Source organism: Amaranthus tricolor, chromosome 4, assembly GCF_026212465.1.
Source record: "Amaranthus tricolor cultivar Red isolate AtriRed21 chromosome 4, ASM2621246v1, whole genome shotgun sequence".
Lineage (NCBI taxonomy): Eukaryota > Viridiplantae > Streptophyta > Magnoliopsida > Caryophyllales > Amaranthaceae > Amaranthus > Amaranthus tricolor.
Genome location: NC_080050.1, coordinates 33,102,178 through 33,127,057, shown reverse-complemented (window position 1 = coordinate 33,127,057; position 24,880 = coordinate 33,102,178). Strand labels below are relative to the sequence as shown.

Sequence of the window (24,880 nt, the reverse complement as noted above, 5' to 3'; positions counted from 1 at the left end):
TGCGAGTTATATTTTTATAAATAAAATTACTTCCAAGGATTATATTACCATAATCACTGAAATGGCTCTTGCTCAAGTGCAGCGGAAACAAAAAAAAAAAAAAAAAAATTAAAAAAAAAAAAAAGAACGGAAAAAGGGGTGCAACACGAGGACTTCCCAGGAGGTCACCCATCCTAGTACTACTCTCGCCCAAGCACGCTTAACTGCGGAGTTCTGATGGGATCCGGTGCATTAGTGCTGGTATGATCGCACCCGTTCAATCACCGTAACAATTTGATTACATGCGCGTTGCCGCCCAAAAGTAAAAAACCAGAGCATTCCGAAGCTCGTAAATTCGCAACCGAGACCCCTTATTTCGAGCCTTCTTCTTCCCAAATACTGTTTTTCACCCTCCCGGTATTGTCCGATTCACAAAAGAGTCCGCCGGCTGTAAAAGCCAGGTGAACTCGCAACAAAAAAACGACGAAATATTTAAGAAATCCGCGCAACACTTGGAAATCAAGAGGCCATCCACGCCGGGCACGCTTCCGCGGGGAGTTCCGACGGGATCCGGTGCAATTTCCGCTTACGCGAACGCACCGATGCACGCCTCTTTCGAACAATTCGTTCGCATGCGCATCGACCCGCCTCAACGGGTCCTACCTTTCGAGTGCCCGTGAATTCGAGGCCGGGGCCCGGTTGCGAGTTATATTTTTATAAATAAAATTACTTCCAAGGATTATATTACCATAATCACTGAAATGGCTCTTGCTCAAGTGCAGCGGAAACAAAAAAAAAAAAAAAAAATTAAAAAAAAAAAAAAAGAACGGAAAAAGGGGTGCAACACGAGGACTTCCCAGGAGGTCACCCATCCTAGTACTACTCTCGCCCAAGCACGCTTAACTGCGGAGTTCTGATGGGATCCGGTGCATTAGTGCTGGTATGATCGCACCCGTTCAATCACCGTAACAATTTGATTACATGCGCGTTGCCGCCCAAAAGAAAAAAACCAGAGCATTCCGAAGCTCGTAAATTCGCAACCGAGACCCCTTATTTCGAGCCTTCTTCTTCCCAAATACTGTTTTTCACCCTCCCGGTATTGTCCGATTCACAAAAGAGTCCGCCGGCTGTAAAAGCCAGGTGAACTCGCAACAAAAAAACGACGAAATATTTAAGAAATCCGCGCAACACTTGGAAATCAAGAGGCCATCCACGCCGGGCACGCTTCCGCGGGGAGTTCCGACGGGATCCGGTGCAATTTCCGCTTACGCGAACGCACCGATGCACGCCTCTTTCGAACAATTCGTTCGCATGCGCATCGACCCGCCTCAACGGGTCCTACCTTTCGAGTGCCCGTGAATTCGAGGCCGGGGCCCGGTTGCGAGTTATATTTTTATAAATAAAATTACTTCCAAGGATTATATTACCATAATCACTGAAATGGCTCTTGCTCAAGTGCAGCGGAAACAAAAAAAAAAAAAAAAAATTAAAAAAAAAAAAAAAGAACGGAAAAAGGGGTGCAACACGAGGACTTCCCAGGAGGTCACCCATCCTAGTACTACTCTCGCCCAAGCACGCTTAACTGCGGAGTTCTGATGGGATCCGGTGCATTAGTGCTGGTATGATCGCACCCGTTCAATCACCGTAACAATTTGATTACATGCGCGTTGCCGCCCAAAAGAAAAAAACCAGAGCATTCCGAAGCTCGTAAATTCGCAACCGAGACCCCTTATTTCGAGCCTTCTTCTTCCCAAATACTGTTTTTCACCCTCCCGGTATTGTCCGATTCACAAAAGAGTCCGCCGGCTGTAAAAGCCAGGTGAACTCGCAACAAAAAAACGACGAAATATTTAAGAAATCCGCGCAACACTTGGAAATCAAGAGGCCATCCACGCCGGGCACGCTTCCGCGGGGAGTTCCGACGGGATCCGGTGCAATTTCCGCTTACGCGAACGCACCGATGCACGCCTCTTTCGAACAATTCGTTCGCATGCGCATCGACCCGCCTCAACGGGTCCTACCTTTCGAGTGCCCGTGAATTCGAGGCCGGGGCCCGGTTGCGAGTTATAATTTTATAAATAAAATTACTTCCAAGGATTATATTACCATAATCACTGAAATGGCTCTTGCTCAAGTGCAGCGGAAACAAAAAAAAAAAAAAAATTAAAAAAAAAAAAAAAGAACGGAAAAAGGGGTGCAACACGAGGACTTCCCAGGAGGTCACCCATCCTAGTACTACTCTCGCCCAAGCACGCTTAACTGCGGAGTTCTGATGGGATCCGGTGCATTAGTGCTGGTATGATCGCACCCGTTCAATCACCGTAACAATTTGATTACATGCGCGTTGCCGCCCAAAAGTAAAAAACCAGAGCATTCCGAAGCTCGTAAATTCGCAACCGAGACCCCTTATTTCGAGCCTTCTTCTTCCCAAATACTGTTTTTCACCCTCCCGGTATTGTCCGATTCACAAAAGAGTCCGCCGGCTGTAAAAGCCAGGTGAACTCGCAACAAAAAAACGACGAAATATTTAAGAAATCCGCGCAACACTTGGAAATCAAGAGGCCATCCACGCCGGGCACGCTTCCGCGGGGAGTTCCGACGGGATCCGGTGCAATTTCCGCTTACGCGAACGAACGCACCGATGCACGCCTCTTTCGAACAATTCGTTCGCATGCGCATCGACCCGCCTCAACGGGTCCTACCTTTCGAGTGCCCGTGAATTCGAGGCCGGGGCCCGGTTGCGAGTTATATTTTTATAAATAAAATTACTTCCAAGGATTATATTACCATAATCACTGAAATGGCTCTTGCTCAAGTGCAGCGGAAACAAAAAAAAAAAAAAAAAATTAAAAAAAAAAAAAAAGAACGGAAAAAGGGGTGCAACACGAGGACTTCCCAGGAGGTCACCCATCCTAGTACTACTCTCGCCCAAGCACGCTTAACTGCGGAGTTCTGATGGGATCCGGTGCATTAGTGCTGGTATGATCGCACCCGTTCAATCACCGTAACAATTTGATTACATGCGCGTTGCCGCCCAAAAGAAAAAAACCAGAGCATTCCGAAGCTCGTAAATTCGCAACCGAGACCCCTTATTTCGAGCCTTCTTCTTCCCAAATACTGTTTTTCACCCTCCCGGTATTGTCCGATTCACAAAAGAGTCCGCCGGCTGTAAAAGCCAGGTGAACTCGCAACAAAAAAAACGACGAAATATTTAAGAAATCCGCGCAACACTTGGAAATCAAGAGGCCATCCACGCCGGGCACGCTTCCGCGGGGAGTTCCGACGGGATCCGGTGCAATTTCCGCTTACGCGAACGCACCGATGCACGCCTCTTTCGAACAATTCGTTCGCATGCGCATCGACCCGCCTCAACGGGTCCTACCTTTCGAGTGCCCGTGAATTCGAGGCCGGGGCCCGGTTGCGAGTTATAATTTTATAAATAAAATTACTTCCAAGGATTATATTACCATAATCACTGAAATGGCTCTTGCTCAAGTGCAGCGGAAACAAAAAAAAAAAAAAAATTAAAAAAAAAAAAAAAGAACGGAAAAAGGGGTGCAACACGAGGACTTCCCAGGAGGTCACCCATCCTAGTACTACTCTCGCCCAAGCACGCTTAACTGCGGAGTTCTGATGGGATCCGGTGCATTAGTGCTGGTATGATCGCACCCGTTCAATCACCGTAACAATTTGATTACATGCGCGTTGCCGCCCAAAAGTAAAAAACCAGAGCATTCCGAAGCTCGTAAATTCGCAACCGAGACCCCTTATTTCGAGCCTTCTTCTTCCCAAATACTGTTTTTCACCCTCCCGGTATTGTCCGATTCACAAAAGAGTCCGCCGGCTGTAAAAGCCAGGTGAACTCGCAACAAAAAAAACGACGAAATATTTAAGAAATCCGCGCAACACTTGGAAATCAAGAGGCCATCCACGCCGGGCACGCTTCCGCGGGGAGTTCCGACGGGATCCGGTGCAATTTCCGCTTACGCGAACGCACCGATGCACGCCTCTTTCGAACAATTCGTTCGCATGCGCATCGACCCGCCTCAACGGGTCCTACCTTTCGAGTGCCCGTGAATTCGAGGCCGGGGCCCGGTTGCGAGTTATATTTTTATAAATAAAATTACTTCCAAGGATTATATTACCATAATCACTGAAATGGCTCTTGCTCAAGTGCAGCGGAAACAAAAAAAAAAAAAAAAAATTAAAAAAAAAAAAAAAGAACGGAAAAAGGGGTGCAACACGAGGACTTCCCAGGAGGTCACCCATCCTAGTACTACTCTCGCCCAAGCACGCTTAACTGCGGAGTTCTGATGGGATCCGGTGCATTAGTGCTGGTATGATCGCACCCGTTCAATCACCGTAACAATTTGATTACATGCGCGTTGCCGCCCAAAAGTAAAAAACCAGAGCATTCCGAAGCTCGTAAATTCGCAACCGAGACCCCTTATTTCGAGCCTTCTTCTTCCCAAATACTGTTTTTCACCCTCCCGGTATTGTCCGATTCACAAAAGAGTCCGCCGGCTGTAAAAGCCAGGTGAACTCGCAACAAAAAAACGACGAAATATTTAAGAAATCCGCGCAACACTTGGAAATCAAGAGGCCATCCACGCCGGGCACGCTTCCGCGGGGAGTTCCGACGGGATCCGGTGCAATTTCCGCTTACGCGAACGCACCGATGCACGCCTCTTTCGAACAATTCGTTCGCATGCGCATCGACCCGCCTCAACGGGTCCTACCTTTCGAGTGCCCGTGAATTCGAGGCCGGGGCCCGGTTGCGAGTTATATTTTTATAAATAAAATTACTTCCAAGGATTATATTACCATAATCACTGAAATGGCTCTTGCTCAAGTGCAGCGGAAACAAAAAAAAAAAAAAAAAATTAAAAAAAAAAAAAAAGAACGGAAAAAGGGGTGCAACACGAGGACTTCCCAGGAGGTCACCCATCCTAGTACTACTCTCGCCCAAGCACGCTTAACTGCGGAGTTCTGATGGGATCCGGTGCATTAGTGCTGGTATGATCGCACCCGTTCAATCACCGTAACAATTTGATTACATGCGCGTTGCCGCCCAAAAGTAAAAAACCAGAGCATTCCGAAGCTCGTAAATTCGCAACCGAGACCCCTTATTTCGAGCCTTCTTCTTCCCAAATACTGTTTTTCACCCTCCCGGTATTGTCCGATTCACAAAAGAGTCCGCCGGCTGTAAAAGCCAGGTGAACTCGCAACAAAAAAACGACGAAATATTTAAGAAATCCGCGCAACACTTGGAAATCAAGAGGCCATCCACGCCGGGCACGCTTCCGCGGGGAGTTCCGACGGGATCCGGTGCAATTTCCGCTTACGCGAACGCACCGATGCACGCCTCTTTCGAACAATTCGTTCGCATGCGCATCGACCCGCCTCAACGGGTCCTACCTTTCGAGTGCCCGTGAATTCGAGGCCGGGGCCCGGTTGCGAGTTATATTTTTATAAATAAAATTACTTCCAAGGATTATATTACCATAATCACTGAAATGGCTCTTGCTCAAGTGCAGCGGAAACAAAAAAAAAAAAAAAAAATTAAAAAAAAAAAAAAAGAACGGAAAAAGGGGTGCAACACGAGGACTTCCCAGGAGGTCACCCATCCTAGTACTACTCTCGCCCAAGCACGCTTAACTGCGGAGTTCTGATGGGATCCGGTGCATTAGTGCTGGTATGATCGCACCCGTTCAATCACCGTAACAATTTGATTACATGCGCGTTGCCGCCCAAAAGTAAAAAACCAGAGCATTCCGAAGCTCGTAAATTCGCAACCGAGACCCCTTATTTCGAGCCTTCTTCTTCCCAAATACTGTTTTTCACCCTCCCGGTATTGTCCGATTCACAAAAGAGTCCGCCGGCTGTAAAAGCCAGGTGAACTCGCAACAAAAAAACGACGAAATATTTAAGAAATCCGCGCAACACTTGGAAATCAAGAGGCCATCCACGCCGGGCACGCTTCCGCGGGGAGTTCCGACGGGATCCGGTGCAATTTCCGCTTACGCGAACGCACCGATGCACGCCTCTTTCGAACAATTCGTTCGCATGCGCATCGACCCGCCTCAACGGGTCCTACCTTTCGAGTGCCCGTGAATTCGAGGCCGGGGCCCGGTTGCGAGTTATATTTTTATAAATAAAATTACTTCCAAGGATTATATTACCATAATCACTGAAATGGCTCTTGCTCAAGTGCAGCGGAAACAAAAAAAAAAAAAAAAAAATTAAAAAAAAAAAAAAAGAACGGAAAAAGGGGTGCAACACGAGGACTTCCCAGGAGGTCACCCATCCTAGTACTACTCTCGCCCAAGCACGCTTAACTGCGGAGTTCTGATGGGATCCGGTGCATTAGTGCTGGTATGATCGCACCCGTTCAATCACCGTAACAATTTGATTACATGCGCGTTGCCGCCCAAAAGTAAAAAACCAGAGCATTCCGAAGCTCGTAAATTCGCAACCGAGACCCCTTATTTCGAGCCTTCTTCTTCCCAAATACTGTTTTTCACCCTCCCGGTATTGTCCGATTCACAAAAGAGTCCGCCGGCTGTAAAAGCCAGGTGAACTCGCAACAAAAAAACGACGAAATATTTAAGAAATCCGCGCAACACTTGGAAATCAAGAGGCCATCCACGCCGGGCACGCTTCCGCGGGGAGTTCCGACGGGATCCGGTGCAATTTCCGCTTACGCGAACGCACCGATGCACGCCTCTTTCGAACAATTCGTTCGCATGCGCATCGACCCGCCTCAACGGGTCCTACCTTTCGAGTGCCCGTGAATTCGAGGCCGGGGCCCGGTTGCGAGTTATATTTTTATAAATAAAATTACTTCCAAGGATTATATTACCATAATCACTGAAATGGCTCTTGCTCAAGTGCAGCGGAAACAAAAAAAAAAAAAAAAAATTAAAAAAAAAAAAAAAGAACGGAAAAAGGGGTGCAACACGAGGACTTCCCAGGAGGTCACCCATCCTAGTACTACTCTCGCCCAAGCACGCTTAACTGCGGAGTTCTGATGGGATCCGGTGCATTAGTGCTGGTATGATCGCACCCGTTCAATCACCGTAACAATTTGATTACATGCGCGTTGCCGCCCAAAAGTAAAAAACCAGAGCATTCCGAAGCTCGTAAATTCGCAACCGAGACCCCTTATTTCGAGCCTTCTTCTTCCCAAATACTGTTTTTCACCCTCCCGGTATTGTCCGATTCACAAAAGAGTCCGCCGGCTGTAAAAGCCAGGTGAACTCGCAACAAAAAAACGACGAAATATTTAAGAAATCCGCGCAACACTTGGAAATCAAGAGGCCATCCACGCCGGGCACGATTCCGCGGGGAGTTCCGACGGGATCCGGTGCAATTTCCGCTTACGCGAACGCACCGATGCACGCCTCTTTCGAACAATTCGTTCGCATGCGCATCGACCCGCCTCAACGGGTCCTACCTTTCGAGTGCCCGTGAATTCGAGGCCGGGGCCCGGTTGCGAGTTATATTTTTATAAATAAAATTACTTCCAAGGATTATATTACCATAATCACTGAAATGGCTCTTGCTCAAGTGCAGCGGAAACAAAAAAAAAAAAAAAAAATTAAAAAAAAAAAAAAAGAACGGAAAAAGGGGTGCAACACGAGGACTTCCCAGGAGGTCACCCATCCTAGTACTACTCTCGCCCAAGCACGCTTAACTGCGGAGTTCTGATGGGATCCGGTGCATTAGTGCTGGTATGATCGCACCCGTTCAATCACCGTAACAATTTGATTACATGCGCGTTGCCGCCCAAAAGTAAAAAACCAGAGCATTCCGAAGCTCGTAAATTCGCAACCGAGACCCCTTATTTCGAGCCTTCTTCTTCCCAAATACTGTTTTTCACCCTCCCGGTATTGTCCGATTCACAAAAGAGTCCGCCGGCTGTAAAAGCCAGGTGAACTCGCAACAAAAAAACGACGAAATATTTAAGAAATCCGCGCAACACTTGGAAATCAAGAGGCCATCCACGCCGGGCACGCTTCCGCGGGGAGTTCCGACGGGATCCGGTGCAATTTCCGCTTACGCGAACGCACCGATGCACGCCTCTTTCGAACAATTCGTTCGCATGCGCATCGACCCGCCTCAACGGGTCCTACCTTTCGAGTGCCCGTGAATTCGAGGCCGGGGCCCGGTTGCGAGTTATATTTTTATAAATAAAATTACTTCCAAGGATTATATTACCATAATCACTGAAATGGCTCTTGCTCAAGTGCAGCGGAAACAAAAAAAAAAAAAAAAAATTAAAAAAAAAAAAAAAGAACGGAAAAAGGGGTGCAACACGAGGACTTCCCAGGAGGTCACCCATCCTAGTACTACTCTCGCCCAAGCACGCTTAACTGCGGAGTTCTGATGGGATCCGGTGCATTAGTGCTGGTATGATCGCACCCGTTCAATCACCGTAACAATTTGATTACATGCGCGTTGCCGCCCAAAAGTAAAAAACCAGAGCATTCCGAAGCTCGTAAATTCGCAACCGAGACCCCTTATTTCGAGCCTTCTTCTTCCCAAATACTGTTTTTCACCCTCCCGGTATTGTCCGATTCACAAAAGAGTCCGCCGGCTGTAAAAGCCAGGTGAACTCGCAACAAAAAAACGACGAAATATTTAAGAAATCCGCGCAACACTTGGAAATCAAGAGGCCATCCACGCCGGGCACGATTCCGCGGGGAGTTCCGACGGGATCCGGTGCAATTTCCGCTTACGCGAACGCACCGATGCACGCCTCTTTCGAACAATTCGTTCGCATGCGCATCGACCCGCCTCAACGGGTCCTACCTTTCGAGTGCCCGTGAATTCGAGGCCGGGGCCCGGTTGCGAGTTATATTTTTATAAATAAAATTACTTCCAAGGATTATATTACCATAATCACTGAAATGGCTCTTGCTCAAGTGCAGCGGAAACAAAAAAAAAAAAAAAAAATTAAAAAAAAAAAAAAAGAACGGAAAAAGGGGTGCAACACGAGGACTTCCCAGGAGGTCACCCATCCTAGTACTACTCTCGCCCAAGCACGCTTAACTGCGGAGTTCTGATGGGATCCGGTGCATTAGTGCTGGTATGATCGCACCCGTTCAATCACCGTAACAATTTGATTACATGCGCGTTGCCGCCCAAAAGTAAAAAACCAGAGCATTCCGAAGCTCGTAAATTCGCAACCGAGACCCCTTATTTCGAGCCTTCTTCTTCCCAAATACTGTTTTTCACCCTCCCGGTATTGTCCGATTCACAAAAGAGTCCGCCGGCTGTAAAAGCCAGGTGAACTCGCAACAAAAAAACGACGAAATATTTAAGAAATCCGCGCAACACTTGGAAATCAAGAGGCCATCCACGCCGGGCACGCTTCCGCGGGGAGTTCCGACGGGATCCGGTGCAATTTCCGCTTACGCGAACGCACCGATGCACGCCTCTTTCGAACAATTCGTTCGCATGCGCATCGACCCGCCTCAACGGGTCCTACCTTTCGAGTGCCCGTGAATTCGAGGCCGGGGCCCGGTTGCGAGTTATATTTTTATAAATAAAATTACTTCCAAGGATTATATTACCATAATCACTGAAATGGCTCTTGCTCAAGTGCAGCGGAAACAAAAAAAAAAAAAAAAAATTAAAAAAAAAAAAAAAGAACGGAAAAAGGGGTGCAACACGAGGACTTCCCAGGAGGTCACCCATCCTAGTACTACTCTCGCCCAAGCACGCTTAACTGCGGAGTTCTGATGGGATCCGGTGCATTAGTGCTGGTATGATCGCACCCGTTCAATCACCGTAACAATTTGATTACATGCGCGTTGCCGCCCAAAAGTAAAAAACCAGAGCATTCCGAAGCTCGTAAATTCGCAACCGAGACCCCTTATTTCGAGCCTTCTTCTTCCCAAATACTGTTTTTCACCCTCCCGGTATTGTCCGATTCACAAAAGAGTCCGCCGGCTGTAAAAGCCAGGTGAACTCGCAACAAAAAAACGACGAAATATTTAAGAAATCCGCGCAACACTTGGAAATCAAGAGGCCATCCACGCCGGGCACGATTCCGCGGGGAGTTCCGACGGGATCCGGTGCAATTTCCGCTTACGCGAACGCACCGATGCACGCCTCTTTCGAACAATTCGTTCGCATGCGCATCGACCCGCCTCAACGGGTCCTACCTTTCGAGTGCCCGTGAATTCGAGGCCGGGGCCCGGTTGCGAGTTATATTTTTATAAATAAAATTACTTCCAAGGATTATATTACCATAATCACTGAAATGGCTCTTGCTCAAGTGCAGCGGAAACAAAAAAAAAAAAAAAAAATTAAAAAAAAAAAAAAAGAACGGAAAAAGGGGTGCAACACGAGGACTTCCCAGGAGGTCACCCATCCTAGTACTACTCTCGCCCAAGCACGCTTAACTGCGGAGTTCTGATGGGATCCGGTGCATTAGTGCTGGTATGATCGCACCCGTTCAATCACCGTAACAATTTGATTACATGCGCGTTGCCGCCCAAAAGTAAAAAACCAGAGCATTCCGAAGCTCGTAAATTCGCAACCGAGACCCCTTATTTCGAGCCTTCTTCTTCCCAAATACTGTTTTTCACCCTCCCGGTATTGTCCGATTCACAAAAGAGTCCGCCGGCTGTAAAAGCCAGGTGAACTCGCAACAAAAAAACGACGAAATATTTAAGAAATCCGCGCAACACTTGGAAATCAAGAGGCCATCCACGCCGGGCACGCTTCCGCGGGGAGTTCCGACGGGATCCGGTGCAATTTCCGCTTACGCGAACGCACCGATGCACGCCTCTTTCGAACAATTCGTTCGCATGCGCATCGACCCGCCTCAACGGGTCCTACCTTTCGAGTGCCCGTGAATTCGAGGCCGGGGCCCGGTTGCGAGTTATATTTTTATAAATAAAATTACTTCCAAGGATTATATTACCATAATCACTGAAATGGCTCTTGCTCAAGTGCAGCGGAAACAAAAAAAAAAAAAAAAATTAAAAAAAAAAAAAAAGAACGGAAAAAGGGGTGCAACACGAGGACTTCCCAGGAGGTCACCCATCCTAGTACTACTCTCGCCCAAGCACGCTTAACTGCGGAGTTCTGATGGGATCCGGTGCATTAGTGCTGGTATGATCGCACCCGTTCAATCACCGTAACAATTTGATTACATGCGCGTTGCCGCCCAAAAGTAAAAAACCAGAGCATTCCGAAGCTCGTAAATTCGCAACCGAGACCCCTTATTTCGAGCCTTCTTCTTCCCAAATACTGTTTTTCACCCTCCCGGTATTGTCCGATTCACAAAAGAGTCCGCCGGCTGTAAAAGCCAGGTGAACTCGCAACAAAAAAACGACGAAATATTTAAGAAATCCGCGCAACACTTGGAAATCAAGAGGCCATCCACGCCGGGCACGCTTCCGCGGGGAGTTCCGACGGGATCCGGTGCAATTTCCGCTTACGCGAACGCACCGATGCACGCCTCTTTCGAACAATTCGTTCGCATGCGCATCGACCCGCCTCAACGGGTCCTACCTTTCGAGTGCCCGTGAATTCGAGGCCGGGGCCCGGTTGCGAGTTATAATTTTATAAATAAAATTACTTCCAAGGATTATATTACCATAATCACTGAAATGGCTCTTGCTCAAGTGCAGCGGAAACAAAAAAAAAAAAAAAATTAAAAAAAAAAAAAAAGAACGGAAAAAGGGGTGCAACACGAGGACTTCCCAGGAGGTCACCCATCCTAGTACTACTCTCGCCCAAGCACGCTTAACTGCGGAGTTCTGATGGGATCCGGTGCATTAGTGCTGGTATGATCGCACCCGTTCAATCACCGTAACAATTTGATTACATGCGCGTTGCCGCCCAAAAGTAAAAAACCAGAGCATTCCGAAGCTCGTAAATTCGCAACCGAGACCCCTTATTTCGAGCCTTCTTCTTCCCAAATACTGTTTTTCACCCTCCCGGTATTGTCCGATTCACAAAAGAGTCCGCCGGCTGTAAAAGCCAGGTGAACTCGCAACAAAAAAACGACGAAATATTTAAGAAATCCGCGCAACACTTGGAAATCAAGAGGCCATCCACGCCGGGCACGATTCCGCGGGGAGTTCCGACGGGATCCGGTGCAATTTCCGCTTACGCGAACGCACCGATGCACGCCTCTTTCGAACAATTCGTTCGCATGCGCATCGACCCGCCTCAACGGGTCCTACCTTTCGAGTGCCCGTGAATTCGAGGCCGGGGCCCGGTTGCGAGTTATATTTTTATAAATAAAATTACTTCCAAGGATTATATTACCATAATCACTGAAATGGCTCTTGCTCAAGTGCAGCGGAAACAAAAAAAAAAAAAAAAAATTAAAAAAAAAAAAAAAGAACGGAAAAAGGGGTGCAACACGAGGACTTCCCAGGAGGTCACCCATCCTAGTACTACTCTCGCCCAAGCACGCTTAACTGCGGAGTTCTGATGGGATCCGGTGCATTAGTGCTGGTATGATCGCACCCGTTCAATCACCGTAACAATTTGATTACATGCGCGTTGCCGCCCAAAAGTAAAAAACCAGAGCATTCCGAAGCTCGTAAATTCGCAACCGAGACCCCTTATTTCGAGCCTTCTTCTTCCCAAATACTGTTTTTCACCCTCCCGGTATTGTCCGATTCACAAAAGAGTCCGCCGGCTGTAAAAGCCAGGTGAACTCGCAACAAAAAAACGACGAAATATTTAAGAAATCCGCGCAACACTTGGAAATCAAGAGGCCATCCACGCCGGGCACGCTTCCGCGGGGAGTTCCGACGGGATCCGGTGCAATTTCCGCTTACGCGAACGCACCGATGCACGCCTCTTTCGAACAATTCGTTCGCATGCGCATCGACCCGCCTCAACGGGTCCTACCTTTCGAGTGCCCGTGAATTCGAGGCCGGGGCCCGGTTGCGAGTTATATTTTTATAAATAAAATTACTTCCAAGGATTATATTACCATAATCACTGAAATGGCTCTTGCTCAAGTGCAGCGGAAACAAAAAAAAAAAAAAAAATTAAAAAAAAAAAAAAAGAACGGAAAAAGGGGTGCAACACGAGGACTTCCCAGGAGGTCACCCATCCTAGTACTACTCTCGCCCAAGCACGCTTAACTGCGGAGTTCTGATGGGATCCGGTGCATTAGTGCTGGTATGATCGCACCCGTTCAATCACCGTAACAATTTGATTACATGCGCGTTGCCGCCCAAAAGTAAAAAACCAGAGCATTCCGAAGCTCGTAAATTCGCAACCGAGACCCCTTATTTCGAGCCTTCTTCTTCCCAAATACTGTTTTTCACCCTCCCGGTATTGTCCGATTCACAAAAGAGTCCGCCGGCTGTAAAAGCCAGGTGAACTCGCAACAAAAAAACGACGAAATATTTAAGAAATCCGCGCAACACTTGGAAATCAAGAGGCCATCCACGCCGGGCACGCTTCCGCGGGGAGTTCCGACGGGATCCGGTGCAATTTCCGCTTACGCGAACGCACCGATGCACGCCTCTTTCGAACAATTCGTTCGCATGCGCATCGACCCGCCTCAACGGGTCCTACCTTTCGAGTGCCCGTGAATTCGAGGCCGGGGCCCGGTTGCGAGTTATAATTTTATAAATAAAATTACTTCCAAGGATTATATTACCATAATCACTGAAATGGCTCTTGCTCAAGTGCAGCGGAAACAAAAAAAAAAAAAAAATTAAAAAAAAAAAAAAAGAACGGAAAAAGGGGTGCAACACGAGGACTTCCCAGGAGGTCACCCATCCTAGTACTACTCTCGCCCAAGCACGCTTAACTGCGGAGTTCTGATGGGATCCGGTGCATTAGTGCTGGTATGATCGCACCCGTTCAATCACCGTAACAATTTGATTACATGCGCGTTGCCGCCCAAAAGTAAAAAACCAGAGCATTCCGAAGCTCGTAAATTCGCAACCGAGACCCCTTATTTCGAGCCTTCTTCTTCCCAAATACTGTTTTTCACCCTCCCGGTATTGTCCGATTCACAAAAGAGTCCGCCGGCTGTAAAAGCCAGGTGAACTCGCAACAAAAAAACGACGAAATATTTAAGAAATCCGCGCAACACTTGGAAATCAAGAGGCCATCCACGCCGGGCACGATTCCGCGGGGAGTTCCGACGGGATCCGGTGCAATTTCCGCTTACGCGAACGCACCGATGCACGCCTCTTTCGAACAATTCGTTCGCATGCGCATCGACCCGCCTCAACGGGTCCTACCTTTCGAGTGCCCGTGAATTCGAGGCCGGGGCCCGGTTGCGAGTTATATTTTTATAAATAAAATTACTTCCAAGGATTATATTACCATAATCACTGAAATGGCTCTTGCTCAAGTGCAGCGGAAACAAAAAAAAAAAAAAAAAATTAAAAAAAAAAAAAAAGAACGGAAAAAGGGGTGCAACACGAGGACTTCCCAGGAGGTCACCCATCCTAGTACTACTCTCGCCCAAGCACGCTTAACTGCGGAGTTCTGATGGGATCCGGTGCATTAGTGCTGGTATGATCGCACCCGTTCAATCACCGTAACAATTTGATTACATGCGCGTTGCCGCCCAAAAGTAAAAAACCAGAGCATTCCGAAGCTCGTAAATTCGCAACCGAGACCCCTTATTTCGAGCCTTCTTCTTCCCAAATACTGTTTTTCACCCTCCCGGTATTGTCCGATTCACAAAAGAGTCCGCCGGCTGTAAAAGCCAGGTGAACTCGCAACAAAAAAAACGACGAAATATTTAAGAAATCCGCGCAACACTTGGAAATCAAGAGGCCATCCACGCCGGGCACGCTTCCGCGGGGAGTTCCGACGGGATCCGGTGCAATTTCCGCTTACGCGAACGCACCGATGCACGCCTCTTTCGAACAATTCGTTCGCATGCGCATCGACCCGCCTCAACGGGTCCTACCTTTCGAGTGCCCGTGAATTCGAGGCCGGGGCCCGGTTGCGAGTTATATTTTTATAAATAAAATTACTTCCAAGGATTATATTACCATAATCACTGAAATGGCTCTTGCTCAAGTGCAGCGGAAACAAAAAAAAAAAAAAAAAAATTAAAAAAAAAAAAAAAGAACGGAAAAAGGGGTGCAACACGAGGACTTCCCAGGAGGTCACCCATCCTAGTACTACTCTCGCCCAAGCACGCTTAACTGCGGAGTTCTGATGGGATCCGGTGCATTAGTGCTGGTATGATCGCACCCGTTCAATCACCGTAACAATTTGATTACATGCGCGTTGCCGCCCAAAAGTAAAAAACCAGAGCATTCCGAAGCTCGTAAATTCGCAACCGAGACCCCTTATTTCGAGCCTTCTAAATACTGTTTTTCACCCTCCCGGTATTGTCCGATTCACAAAAGAGTCCGCCGGCTGTAAAAGCCAGGTGAACTCGCAACAAAAAAACGACGAAATATTTAAGAAATCCGCGCAACACTTGGAAATCAAGAGGCCATCCACGCCGGGCACGATTCCGCGGGGAGTTCCGACGGGATCCGGTGCAATTTCCGCTTACGCGAACGCACCGATGCACGCCTCTTTCGAACAATTCGTTCGCATGCGCATCGACCCGCCTCAACGGGTCCTACCTTTCGAGTGCCCGTGAATTCGAGGCCGGGGCCCGGTTGCGAGTTATATTTTTATAAATAAAATTACTTCCAAGGATTATATTACCATAATCACTGAAATGGCTCTTGCTCAAGTGCAGCGGAAACAAAAAAAAAAAAAAATTAAAAAAAAAAAAAAGAACGGAAAAAGGGGTGCAACACGAGGACTTCCCAGGAGGTCACCCATCCTAGTACTACTCTCGCCCAAGCACGCTTAACTGCGGAGTTCTGATGGGATCCGGTGCATTAGTGCTGGTATGATCGCACCCGTTCAATCACCGTAACAATTTGATTACATGCGCGTTGCCGCCCAAAAGTAAAAAACCAGAGCATTCCGAAGCTCGTAAATTCGCAACCGAGACCCCTTATTTCGAGCCTTCTTCTTCCCAAATACTGTTTTTCACCCTCCCGGTATTGTCCGATTCACAAAAGAGTCCGCCGGCTGTAAAAGCCAGGTGAACTCGCAACAAAAAAACGACGAAATATTTAAGAAATCCGCGCAACACTTGGAAATCAAGAGGCCATCCACGCCGGGCACGCTTCCGCGGGGAGTTCCGACGGGATCCGGTGCAATTTCCGCTTACGCGAACGCACCGATGCACGCCTCTTTCGAACAATTCGTTCGCATGCGCATCGACCCGCCTCAACGGGTCCTACCTTTCGAGTGCCCGTGAATTCGAGGCCGGGGCCCGGTTGCGAGTTATATTTTTATAAATAAAATTACTTCCAAGGATTATATTACCATAATCACTGAAATGGCTCTTGCTCAAGTGCAGCGGAAACAAAAAAAAAAAAAAAAAAATTAAAAAAAAAAAAAAAGAACGGAAAAAGGGGTGCAACACGAGGACTTCCCAGGAGGTCACCCATCCTAGTACTACTCTCGCCCAAGCACGCTTAACTGCGGAGTTCTGATGGGATCCGGTGCATTAGTGCTGGTATGATCGCACCCGTTCAATCACCGTAACAATTTGATTACATGCGCGTTGCCGCCCAAAAGTAAAAAACCAGAGCATTCCGAAGCTCGTAAATTCGCAACCGAGACCCCTTATTTCGAGCCTTCTTCTTCCCAAATACTGTTTTTCACCCTCCCGGTATTGTCCGATTCACAAAAGAGTCCGCCGGCTGTAAAAGCCAGGTGAACTCGCAACAAAAAAACGACGAAATATTTAAGAAATCCGCGCAACACTTGGAAATCAAGAGGCCATCCACGCCGGGCACGCTTCCGCGGGGAGTTCCGACGGGATCCGGTGCAATTTCCGCTTACGCGAACGCACCGATGCACGCCTCTTTCGAACAATTCGTTCGCATGCGCATCGACCCGCCTCAACGGGTCCTACCTTTCGAGTGCCCGTGAATTCGAGGCCGGGGCCCGGTTGCGAGTTATATTTTTATAAATAAAATTACTTCCAAGGATTATATTACCATAATCACTGAAATGGCTCTTGCTCAAGTGCAGCGGAAACAAAAAAAAAAAAAAAAAAAATTAAAAAAAAAAAAAAAGAACGGAAAAAGGGGTGCAACACGAGGACTTCCCAGGAGGTCACCCATCCTAGTACTACTCTCGCCCAAGCACGCTTAACTGCGGAGTTCTGATGGGATCCGGTGCATTAGTGCTGGTATGATCGCACCCGTTCAATCACCGTAACAATTTGATTACATGCGCGTTGCCGCCCAAAAGTAAAAAACCAGAGCATTCCGAAGCTCGTAAATTCGCAACCGAGACCCCTTATTTCGAGCCTTCTTCTTCCCAAATACTGTTTTTCACCCTCCCGGTATTGTCCGATTCACAAAAGAGTCCGCCGGCTGTAAAAGCCAGGTGAACTCGCAACAAAAAAACGACGAAATATTTAAGAAATCCGCGCAACACTTGGAAATCAAGAGGCCATCCACGCCGGGCACGCTTCCGCGGGGAGTTCCGACGGGATCCGGTGCAATTTCCGCTTACGCGAACGCACCGATGCACGCCTCTTTCGAACAATTCGTTCGCATGCGCATCGACCCGCCTCAACGGGTCCTACCTTTCGAGTGCCCGTGAATTCGAGGCCGGGGCCCGGTTGCGAGTTATATTTTTATAAATAAAATTACTTCCAAGGATTATATTACCATAATCACTGAAATGGCTCTTGCTCAAGTGCAGCGGAAACAAAAAAAAAAAAAAAATTAAAAAAAAAAAAAAGAACGGAAAAAGGGGTGCAACACGAGGACTTCCCAGGAGGTCACCCATCCTAGTACTACTCTCGCCCAAGCACGCTTAACTGCGGAGTTCTGATGGGATCCGGTGCATTAGTGCTGGTATGATCGCACCCGTTCAATCACCGTAACAATTTGATTACATGCGCGTTGCCGCCCAAAAGTAAAAAACCAGAGCATTCCGAAGCTCGTAAATTCGCAACCGAGACCCCTTATTTCGAGCCTTCTTCTTCCCAAATACTGTTTTTCACCCTCCCGGTATTGTCCGATTCACAAAAGAGTCCGCCGGCTGTAAAAGCCAGGTGAACTCGCAACAAAAAAACGACGAAATATTTAAGAAATCCGCGCAACACTTGGAAATCAAGAGGCCATCCACGCCGGGCACGCTTCCGCGGGGAGTTCCGACGGGATCCGGTGCAATTTCCGCTTACGCGAACGCACCGATGCACGCCTCTTTCGAACAATTCGTTCGCATGCGCATCGACCCGCCTCAACGGGTCCTACCTTTCGAGTGCCCGTGAATTCGAGGCCGGGGCCCGGTTGCGAGTTATATTTTTATAAATAAAATTACTTCCAAGGATTATATTACCATAATCACTGAAATGGCTCTTGCTCAAGTGCAGCGGAAACAAAAAAAAAAAAAAAAAAATTAAAAAAAAAAAAAAGAACGGAAAAAGGGGTGCAACACGAGGACTTCCCAGGAGGTCACCCATCCTAGTACTACTCTCGCCCAAGCACGCTTAACTGCGGAGTTCTGATGGGATCCGGTGCATTAGTGCTGGTATGATCGCACCCGTTCAATCACCGTAACAATTTGATTACATGCGCGTTGCCGCCCAAAAGTAAAAAACCAGAGCATTCCGAAGCTCGTAAATTCGCAACCGAGACCCCTTATTTCGAGCCTTCTTCTTCCCAAATACTGTTTTTCACCCTCCCGGTATTGTCCGATTCACAAAAGAGTCCGCCGGCTGTAAAAGCCAGGTGAACTCGCAACAAAAAAACGACGAAATATTTAAGAAATCCGCGCAACACTTGGAAATCAAGAGGCCATCCACGCCGGGCACGCTTCCGCGGGGAGTTCCGACGGGATCCGGTGCAATTTCCGCTTACGCGAACGCACCGATGCACGCCTCTTTCGAACAATTCGTTCGCATGCGCATCGACCCGCCTCAACGGGTCCTACCTTTCGAGTGCCCGTGAATTCGAGGCCGGGGCCCGGTTGCGAGTTATATTTTTATAAATAAAATTACTTCCAAGGATTATATTACCATAATCACTGAAATGGCTCTTGCTCAAGTGCAGCGGAAACAAAAAAAAAAAAAAAAAAATTAAAAAAAAAAAAAAAGAACGGAAAAAGGGGTGCAACACGAGGACTTCCCAGGAGGTCACCCATCCTAGTACTACTCTCGCCCAAGCACGCTTAACTGCGGAGTTCTGATGGGATCCGGTGCATTAGTGCTGGTATGATCGCACCCGTTCAATCACCGTAACAATTTGATTACATGCGCGTTGCCGCCCAAAAGTAAAAAACCAGAGCATTCCGAAGCTCGTAAATTCGCAACCGAGACCCCTTATTTCGAGCCTTCTTCTTCCCAAATACTGTTTTTCACCCTCCCGGTATTGTCCGATTCACAAAAGAGTCCGCCGGCTGTAAAAGCCAGGTGAACTCGCAACAAAAAAACGACGAAATATTTAAGAAATCCGCGCAACACTTGGAAATCAAGAGGCCATCCACGCCGGGCACGATTCCGCGGGGAGTTCCGACGGGATCCGGTGCAATTTCCGCTTACGCGAACGCACCGATGCACGCCTCTTTCGAACAATTCGTTCGCATGCGCATCGACCCGCCTCAACGGGTCCTACCTTTCGAGTGCCCGTGAATTCGAGGCCGGGGCCCGGTTGCGAGTTATATTTTTATAAATAAAATTACTTCCAAGGATTATATTACCATAATCACTGAAATGGCTCTTGCTCAAGTGCAGCGGAAACAAAAAAAAAAAAAAAAAAATTAAAAAAAAAAAAAAAGAACGGAAAAAGGGGTGCAACACGAGGACTTCCCAGGAGGTCACCCATCCTAGTACTACTCTCGCCCAAGCACGCTTAACTGCGGAGTTCTGATGGGATCCGGTGCATTAGTGCTGGTATGATCGCACCCGTTCAATCACCGTAACAATTTGATTACATGCGCGTTGCCGCCCAAAAGTAAAAAACCAGAGCATTCCGAAGCTCGTAAATTCGCAACCGAGACCCCTTATTTCGAGCCTTCTTCTTCCCAAATACTGTTTTTCACCCTCCCGGTATTGTCCGATTCACAAAAGAGTCCGCCGGCTGTAAAAGCCAGGTGAACTCGCAACAAAAAAACGACGAAATATTTAAGAAATCCGCGCAACACTTGGAAATCAAGAGGCCATCCACGCCGGGCACGCTTCCGCGGGGAGTTCCGACGGGATCCGGTGCAATTTCCGCTTACGCGAACGCACCGATGCACGCCTCTTTCGAACAATTCGTTCGCATGCGCATCGACCCGCCTCAACGGGTCCTACCTTTCGAGTGCCCGTGAATTCGAGGCCGGGGCCCGGTTGCGAGTTATATTTTTATAAATAAAATTACTTCCAAGGATTATATTACCATAATCACTGAAATGGCTCTTGCTCAAGTGCAGCGGAAACAAAAAAAAAAAAAAAAAATTAAAAAAAAAAAAAAGAACGGAAAAAGGGGTGCAACACGAGGACTTCCCAGGAGGTCACCCATCCTAGTACTACTCTCGCCCAAGCACGCTTAACTGCGGAGTTCTGATGGGATCCGGTGCATTAGTGCTGGTATGATCGCACCCGTTCAATCACCGTAACAATTTGATTACATGCGCGTTGCCGCCCAAAAGTAAAAAACCAGAGCATTCCGAAGCTCGTAAATTCGCAACCGAGACCCCTTATTTCGAGCCTTCTTCTTCCCAAATACTGTTTTTCACCCTCCCGGTATTGTCCGATTCACAAAAGAGTCCGCCGGCTGTAAAAGCCAGGTGAACTCGCAACAAAAAAACGACGAAATATTTAAGAAATCCGCGCAACACTTGGAAATCAAGAGGCCATCCACGCCGGGCACGCTTCCGCGGGGAGTTCCGACGGGATCCGGTGCAATTTCCGCTTACGCGAACGCACCGATGCACGCCTCTTTCGAACAATTCGTTCGCATGCGCATCGACCCGCCTCAACGGGTCCTACCTTTCGAGTGCCCGTGAATTCGAGGCCGGGGCCCGGTTGCGAGTTATATTTTTATAAATAAAATTACTTCCAAGGATTATATTACCATAATCACTGAAATGGCTCTTGCTCAAGTGCAGCGGAAACAAAAAAAAAAAAAAAAAAATTAAAAAAAAAAAAAAAGAACGGAAAAAGGGGTGCAACACGAGGACTTCCCAGGAGGTCACCCATCCTAGTACTACTCTCGCCCAAGCACGCTTAACTGCGGAGTTCTGATGGGATCCGGTGCATTAGTGCTGGTATGATCGCACCCGTTCAATCACCGTAACAATTTGATTACATGCGCGTTGCCGCCCAAAAGTAAAAAACCAGAGCATTCCGAAGCTCGTAAATTCGCAACCGAGACCCCTTATTTCGAGCCTTCTTCTTCCCAAATACTGTTTTTCACCCTCCCGGTATTGTCCGATTCACAAAAGAGTCCGCCGGCTGTAAAAGCCAGGTGAACTCGCAACAAAAAAACGACGAAATATTTAAGAAATCCGCGCAACACTTGGAAATCAAGAGGCCATCCACGCCGGGCACGATTCCGCGGGGAGTTCCGACGGGATCCGGTGCAATTTCCGCTTACGCGAACGCACCGATGCACGCCTCTTTCGAACAATTCGTTCGCATGCGCATCGACCCGCCTCAACGGGTCCTACCTTTCGAGTGCCCGTGAATTCGAGGCCGGGGCCCGGTTGCGAGTTATATTTTTATAAATAAAATTACTTCCAAGGATTATATTACCATAATCACTGAAATGGCTCTTGCTCAAGTGCAGCGGAAACAAAAAAAAAAAAAAAAAAAATTAAAAAAAAAAAAAAAGAACGGAAAAAGGGGTGCAACACGAGGACTTCCCAGGAGGTCACCCATCCTAGTACTACTCTCGCCCAAGCACGCTTAACTGCGGAGTTCTGATGGGATCCGGTGCATTAGTGCTGGTATGATCGCACCCGTTCAATCACCGTAACAATTTGATTACATGCGCGTTGCCGCCCAAAAGTAAAAAACCAGAGCATTCCGAAGCTCGTAAATTCGCAACCGAGACCCCTTATTTCGAGCCTTCTTCTTCCCAAATACTGTTTTTCACCCTCCCGGTATTGTCCGATTCACAAAAGAGTCCGCCGGCTGTAAAAGCCAGGTGAACTCGCAACAAAAAAACGACGAAATATTTAAGAAATCCGCGCAACACTTGGAAATCAAGAGGCCATCCACGCCGGGCACGCTTCCGCGGGGAGTTCCGACGGGATCCGGTGCAATTTCCGCTTACGCGAACGCACCGATGCACGCCTCTTTCGAACAATTCGTTCGCATGCGCATCGACCCGCCTCAACGGGTCCTACCTTTCGAGTGCCCGTGAATTCGAGGCCGGGGCCCGGTTGCGAGTTATATTTTTATAAATAAAATTACTTCCAAGGATTATATTACCATAATCACTGAAATGGCTCTTGCTCAAGTGCAGCGGAAACAAAAAAAAAAAAAAAAAAATTAAAAAAAAAAAAAAAGAACGGAAAAAGGGGTGCAACACGAGGACTTCCCAGGAGGTCACCCATCCTAGTACTACTCTCGCCCAAGCACGCTTAACTGCGGAGTTCTGATGGGATCCGGTGCATTAGTGCTGGTATGATCGCACCCGTTCAATCACCGTAACAATTTGATTACATGCGCGTTGCCGCCCAAAAGTAAAAAACCAGAGCATTCCGAAGCTCGTAAATTCGCAACCGAGACCCCTTATTTCGAGCCTTCTTCTTCCCAAATACTGTTTTTCACCCTCCCGGTATTGTCCGATTCACAAAAGAGTCCGCCGGCTGTAAAAGCCAGGTGAACTCGCAACAAAAAAACGACGAAATATTTAAGAAATCCGCGCAACACTTGGAAATCAAGAGGCCATCCACGCCGGGCACGCTTCCGCGGGGAGTTCCGACGGGATCCGGTGCAATTTCCGCTTACGCGAACGCACCGATGCACGCCTCTTTCGAACAATTCGTTCGCATGCGCATCGACCCGCCTCAACGGGTCCTACCTTTCGAGTGCCCGTGAATTCGAGGCCGGGGCCCGGTTGCGAGTTATATTTTTATAAATAAAATTACTTCCAAGGATTATATTACCATAATCACTGAAATGGCTCTTGCTCAAGTGCAGCGGAAACAAAAAAAAAAAAAAAAAAAATTAAAAAAAAAAAAAAAGAACGGAAAAAGGGGTGCAACACGAGGACTTCCCAGGAGGTCACCCATCCTAGTACTACTCTCGCCCAAGCACGCTTAACTGCGGAGTTCTGATGGGATCCGGTGCATTAGTGCTGGTATGATCGCACCCGTTCAATCACCGTAACAATTTGATTACATGCGCGTTGCCGCCCAAAAGTAAAAAACCAGAGCATTCCGAAGCTCGTAAATTCGCAACCGAGACCCCTTATTTCGAGCCTTCTTCTTCCCAAATACTGTTTTTCACCCTCCCGGTATTGTCCGATTCACAAAAGAGTCCGCCGGCTGTAAAAGCCAGGTGAACTCGCAACAAAAAAACGACGAAATATTTAAGAAATCCGCGCAACACTTGGAAATCAAGAGGCCATCCACGCCGGGCACGCTTCCGCGGGGAGTTCCGACGGGATCCGGTGCAATTTCCGCTTACGCGAACGCACCGATGCACGCCTCTTTCGAACAATTCGTTCGCATGCGCATCGACCCGCCTCAACGGGTCCTACCTTTCGAGTGCCCGTGAATTCGAGGCCGGGGCCCGGTTGCGAGTTATATTTTTATAAATAAAATTACTTCCAAGGATTATATTACCATAATCACTGAAATGGCTCTTGCTCAAGTGCAGCGGAAACAAAAAAAAAAAAAAAAAAATTAAAAAAAAAAAAAAAGAACGGAAAAAGGGGTGCAACACGAGGACTTCCCAGGAGGTCACCCATCCTAGTACTACTCTCGCCCAAGCACGCTTAACTGCGGAGTTCTGATGGGATCCGGTGCATTAGTGCTGGTATGATCGCACCCGTTCAATCACCGTAACAATTTGATTACATGCGCGTTGCCGCCCAAAAGTAAAAAACCAGAGCATTCCGAAGCTCGTAAATTCGCAACCGAGACCCCTTATTTCGAGCCTTCTTCTTCCCAAATACTGTTTTTCACCCTCCCGGTATTGTCCGATTCACAAAAGAGTCCGCCGGCTGTAAAAGCCAGGTGAACTCGCAACAAAAAAACGACGAAATATTTAAGAAATCCGCGCAACACTTGGAAATCAAGAGGCCATCCACGCCGGGCACGCTTCCGCGGGGAGTTCCGACGGGATCCGGTGCAATTTCCGCTTACGCGAACGCACCGATGCACGCCTCTTTCGAACAATTCGTTCGCATGCGCATCGACCCGCCTCAACGGGTCCTACCTTTCGAGTGCCCGTGAATTCGAGGCCGGGGCCCGGTTGCGAGTTATATTTTTATAAATAAAATTACTTCCAAGGATTATATTACCATAATCACTGAAATGGCTCTTGCTCAAGTGCAGCGGAAACAAAAAAAAAAAAAAAAAAATTAAAAAAAAAAAAAAAGAACGGAAAAAGGGGTGCAACACGAGGACTTCCCAGGAGGTCACCCATCCTAGTACTACTCTCGCCCAAGCACGCTTAACTGCGGAGTTCTGATGGGATCCGGTGCATTAGTGCTGGTATGATCGCACCCGTTCAATCACCGTAACAATTTGATTACATGCGCGTTGCCGCCCAAAAGTAAAAAACCAGAGCATTCCGAAGCTCGTAAATTCGCAACCGAGACCCCTTATTTCGAGCCTTCTTCTTCCCAAATACTGTTTTTCACCCTCCCGGTATTGTCCGATTCACAAAAGAGTCCGCCGGCTGTAAAAGCCA

At 47.7% G+C, this 24,880-nt stretch overlaps 37 non-coding genes across 37 annotated transcripts; all 37 read right to left on the bottom strand.

The window, feature by feature from the left end:
- Nucleotides 1-135: 135 nt before the first annotated feature.
- LOC130812187 (5S ribosomal RNA) lies at nt 136-254 on the bottom strand. Its single transcript, XR_009041788.1, has one exon. It is a non-coding gene; the product is annotated as a 5S ribosomal RNA (ribosomal RNA).
- A 560-nt stretch (nt 255-814) lies between these two features.
- On the bottom strand, nt 815-933 carry LOC130812186 (5S ribosomal RNA). The gene has a single exon (XR_009041787.1). It is a non-coding gene; the product is annotated as a 5S ribosomal RNA (ribosomal RNA).
- Nucleotides 934-1,493: 560 nt separating this feature from the next.
- LOC130812185 (5S ribosomal RNA) lies at nt 1,494-1,612 on the bottom strand. The gene has a single exon (XR_009041786.1). It is a non-coding gene; the product is annotated as a 5S ribosomal RNA (ribosomal RNA).
- Nucleotides 1,613-2,170: 558 nt separating this feature from the next.
- LOC130812184 (5S ribosomal RNA) lies at nt 2,171-2,289 on the bottom strand. Its single transcript, XR_009041785.1, has one exon. It is a non-coding gene; the product is annotated as a 5S ribosomal RNA (ribosomal RNA).
- Nucleotides 2,290-2,853: 564 nt separating this feature from the next.
- LOC130812182 (5S ribosomal RNA) lies at nt 2,854-2,972 on the bottom strand. The gene has a single exon (XR_009041783.1). It is a non-coding gene; the product is annotated as a 5S ribosomal RNA (ribosomal RNA).
- Nucleotides 2,973-3,531: 559 nt separating this feature from the next.
- LOC130812181 (5S ribosomal RNA) lies at nt 3,532-3,650 on the bottom strand. Its single transcript, XR_009041782.1, has one exon. It is a non-coding gene; the product is annotated as a 5S ribosomal RNA (ribosomal RNA).
- A 561-nt stretch (nt 3,651-4,211) lies between these two features.
- Nucleotides 4,212-4,330, bottom strand: LOC130812180 (5S ribosomal RNA). The gene has a single exon (XR_009041781.1). It is a non-coding gene; the product is annotated as a 5S ribosomal RNA (ribosomal RNA).
- A 560-nt stretch (nt 4,331-4,890) lies between these two features.
- Nucleotides 4,891-5,009, bottom strand: LOC130812179 (5S ribosomal RNA). Its single transcript, XR_009041780.1, has one exon. It is a non-coding gene; the product is annotated as a 5S ribosomal RNA (ribosomal RNA).
- Nucleotides 5,010-5,569: 560 nt separating this feature from the next.
- Nucleotides 5,570-5,688, bottom strand: LOC130812178 (5S ribosomal RNA). The gene has a single exon (XR_009041779.1). It is a non-coding gene; the product is annotated as a 5S ribosomal RNA (ribosomal RNA).
- Nucleotides 5,689-6,249: 561 nt separating this feature from the next.
- Nucleotides 6,250-6,368, bottom strand: LOC130812176 (5S ribosomal RNA). The gene has a single exon (XR_009041777.1). It is a non-coding gene; the product is annotated as a 5S ribosomal RNA (ribosomal RNA).
- A 560-nt stretch (nt 6,369-6,928) lies between these two features.
- LOC130812175 (5S ribosomal RNA) lies at nt 6,929-7,047 on the bottom strand. Its single transcript, XR_009041776.1, has one exon. It is a non-coding gene; the product is annotated as a 5S ribosomal RNA (ribosomal RNA).
- Nucleotides 7,048-7,607: 560 nt separating this feature from the next.
- Nucleotides 7,608-7,726, bottom strand: LOC130812174 (5S ribosomal RNA). Its single transcript, XR_009041775.1, has one exon. It is a non-coding gene; the product is annotated as a 5S ribosomal RNA (ribosomal RNA).
- Nucleotides 7,727-8,286: 560 nt separating this feature from the next.
- On the bottom strand, nt 8,287-8,405 carry LOC130812173 (5S ribosomal RNA). Its single transcript, XR_009041774.1, has one exon. It is a non-coding gene; the product is annotated as a 5S ribosomal RNA (ribosomal RNA).
- A 560-nt stretch (nt 8,406-8,965) lies between these two features.
- LOC130812172 (5S ribosomal RNA) lies at nt 8,966-9,084 on the bottom strand. The gene has a single exon (XR_009041773.1). It is a non-coding gene; the product is annotated as a 5S ribosomal RNA (ribosomal RNA).
- Nucleotides 9,085-9,644: 560 nt separating this feature from the next.
- LOC130812171 (5S ribosomal RNA) lies at nt 9,645-9,763 on the bottom strand. Its single transcript, XR_009041772.1, has one exon. It is a non-coding gene; the product is annotated as a 5S ribosomal RNA (ribosomal RNA).
- A 560-nt stretch (nt 9,764-10,323) lies between these two features.
- Nucleotides 10,324-10,442, bottom strand: LOC130812170 (5S ribosomal RNA). Its single transcript, XR_009041771.1, has one exon. It is a non-coding gene; the product is annotated as a 5S ribosomal RNA (ribosomal RNA).
- A 559-nt stretch (nt 10,443-11,001) lies between these two features.
- LOC130812169 (5S ribosomal RNA) lies at nt 11,002-11,120 on the bottom strand. The gene has a single exon (XR_009041770.1). It is a non-coding gene; the product is annotated as a 5S ribosomal RNA (ribosomal RNA).
- Nucleotides 11,121-11,678: 558 nt separating this feature from the next.
- Nucleotides 11,679-11,797, bottom strand: LOC130812168 (5S ribosomal RNA). The gene has a single exon (XR_009041769.1). It is a non-coding gene; the product is annotated as a 5S ribosomal RNA (ribosomal RNA).
- A 560-nt stretch (nt 11,798-12,357) lies between these two features.
- Nucleotides 12,358-12,476, bottom strand: LOC130812167 (5S ribosomal RNA). Its single transcript, XR_009041768.1, has one exon. It is a non-coding gene; the product is annotated as a 5S ribosomal RNA (ribosomal RNA).
- A 559-nt stretch (nt 12,477-13,035) lies between these two features.
- On the bottom strand, nt 13,036-13,154 carry LOC130812165 (5S ribosomal RNA). The gene has a single exon (XR_009041766.1). It is a non-coding gene; the product is annotated as a 5S ribosomal RNA (ribosomal RNA).
- A 558-nt stretch (nt 13,155-13,712) lies between these two features.
- On the bottom strand, nt 13,713-13,831 carry LOC130812164 (5S ribosomal RNA). The gene has a single exon (XR_009041765.1). It is a non-coding gene; the product is annotated as a 5S ribosomal RNA (ribosomal RNA).
- A 560-nt stretch (nt 13,832-14,391) lies between these two features.
- LOC130812163 (5S ribosomal RNA) lies at nt 14,392-14,510 on the bottom strand. Its single transcript, XR_009041764.1, has one exon. It is a non-coding gene; the product is annotated as a 5S ribosomal RNA (ribosomal RNA).
- A 562-nt stretch (nt 14,511-15,072) lies between these two features.
- LOC130812162 (5S ribosomal RNA) lies at nt 15,073-15,191 on the bottom strand. The gene has a single exon (XR_009041763.1). It is a non-coding gene; the product is annotated as a 5S ribosomal RNA (ribosomal RNA).
- Nucleotides 15,192-15,740: 549 nt separating this feature from the next.
- Nucleotides 15,741-15,859, bottom strand: LOC130812161 (5S ribosomal RNA). Its single transcript, XR_009041762.1, has one exon. It is a non-coding gene; the product is annotated as a 5S ribosomal RNA (ribosomal RNA).
- Nucleotides 15,860-16,420: 561 nt separating this feature from the next.
- Nucleotides 16,421-16,539, bottom strand: LOC130812160 (5S ribosomal RNA). The gene has a single exon (XR_009041761.1). It is a non-coding gene; the product is annotated as a 5S ribosomal RNA (ribosomal RNA).
- Nucleotides 16,540-17,101: 562 nt separating this feature from the next.
- LOC130812159 (5S ribosomal RNA) lies at nt 17,102-17,220 on the bottom strand. Its single transcript, XR_009041760.1, has one exon. It is a non-coding gene; the product is annotated as a 5S ribosomal RNA (ribosomal RNA).
- A 557-nt stretch (nt 17,221-17,777) lies between these two features.
- LOC130812158 (5S ribosomal RNA) lies at nt 17,778-17,896 on the bottom strand. The gene has a single exon (XR_009041759.1). It is a non-coding gene; the product is annotated as a 5S ribosomal RNA (ribosomal RNA).
- A 560-nt stretch (nt 17,897-18,456) lies between these two features.
- LOC130812157 (5S ribosomal RNA) lies at nt 18,457-18,575 on the bottom strand. The gene has a single exon (XR_009041758.1). It is a non-coding gene; the product is annotated as a 5S ribosomal RNA (ribosomal RNA).
- A 561-nt stretch (nt 18,576-19,136) lies between these two features.
- Nucleotides 19,137-19,255, bottom strand: LOC130812156 (5S ribosomal RNA). Its single transcript, XR_009041757.1, has one exon. It is a non-coding gene; the product is annotated as a 5S ribosomal RNA (ribosomal RNA).
- Nucleotides 19,256-19,816: 561 nt separating this feature from the next.
- On the bottom strand, nt 19,817-19,935 carry LOC130812154 (5S ribosomal RNA). The gene has a single exon (XR_009041755.1). It is a non-coding gene; the product is annotated as a 5S ribosomal RNA (ribosomal RNA).
- A 559-nt stretch (nt 19,936-20,494) lies between these two features.
- On the bottom strand, nt 20,495-20,613 carry LOC130812153 (5S ribosomal RNA). The gene has a single exon (XR_009041754.1). It is a non-coding gene; the product is annotated as a 5S ribosomal RNA (ribosomal RNA).
- A 561-nt stretch (nt 20,614-21,174) lies between these two features.
- On the bottom strand, nt 21,175-21,293 carry LOC130812152 (5S ribosomal RNA). The gene has a single exon (XR_009041753.1). It is a non-coding gene; the product is annotated as a 5S ribosomal RNA (ribosomal RNA).
- Nucleotides 21,294-21,855: 562 nt separating this feature from the next.
- LOC130812151 (5S ribosomal RNA) lies at nt 21,856-21,974 on the bottom strand. The gene has a single exon (XR_009041752.1). It is a non-coding gene; the product is annotated as a 5S ribosomal RNA (ribosomal RNA).
- A 561-nt stretch (nt 21,975-22,535) lies between these two features.
- LOC130812150 (5S ribosomal RNA) lies at nt 22,536-22,654 on the bottom strand. Its single transcript, XR_009041751.1, has one exon. It is a non-coding gene; the product is annotated as a 5S ribosomal RNA (ribosomal RNA).
- A 562-nt stretch (nt 22,655-23,216) lies between these two features.
- LOC130812149 (5S ribosomal RNA) lies at nt 23,217-23,335 on the bottom strand. The gene has a single exon (XR_009041750.1). It is a non-coding gene; the product is annotated as a 5S ribosomal RNA (ribosomal RNA).
- Nucleotides 23,336-23,896: 561 nt separating this feature from the next.
- Nucleotides 23,897-24,015, bottom strand: LOC130812148 (5S ribosomal RNA). Its single transcript, XR_009041749.1, has one exon. It is a non-coding gene; the product is annotated as a 5S ribosomal RNA (ribosomal RNA).
- A 561-nt stretch (nt 24,016-24,576) lies between these two features.
- Nucleotides 24,577-24,695, bottom strand: LOC130812147 (5S ribosomal RNA). Its single transcript, XR_009041748.1, has one exon. It is a non-coding gene; the product is annotated as a 5S ribosomal RNA (ribosomal RNA).
- Between the last annotated feature and the right edge of the window lie 185 nt (nt 24,696-24,880).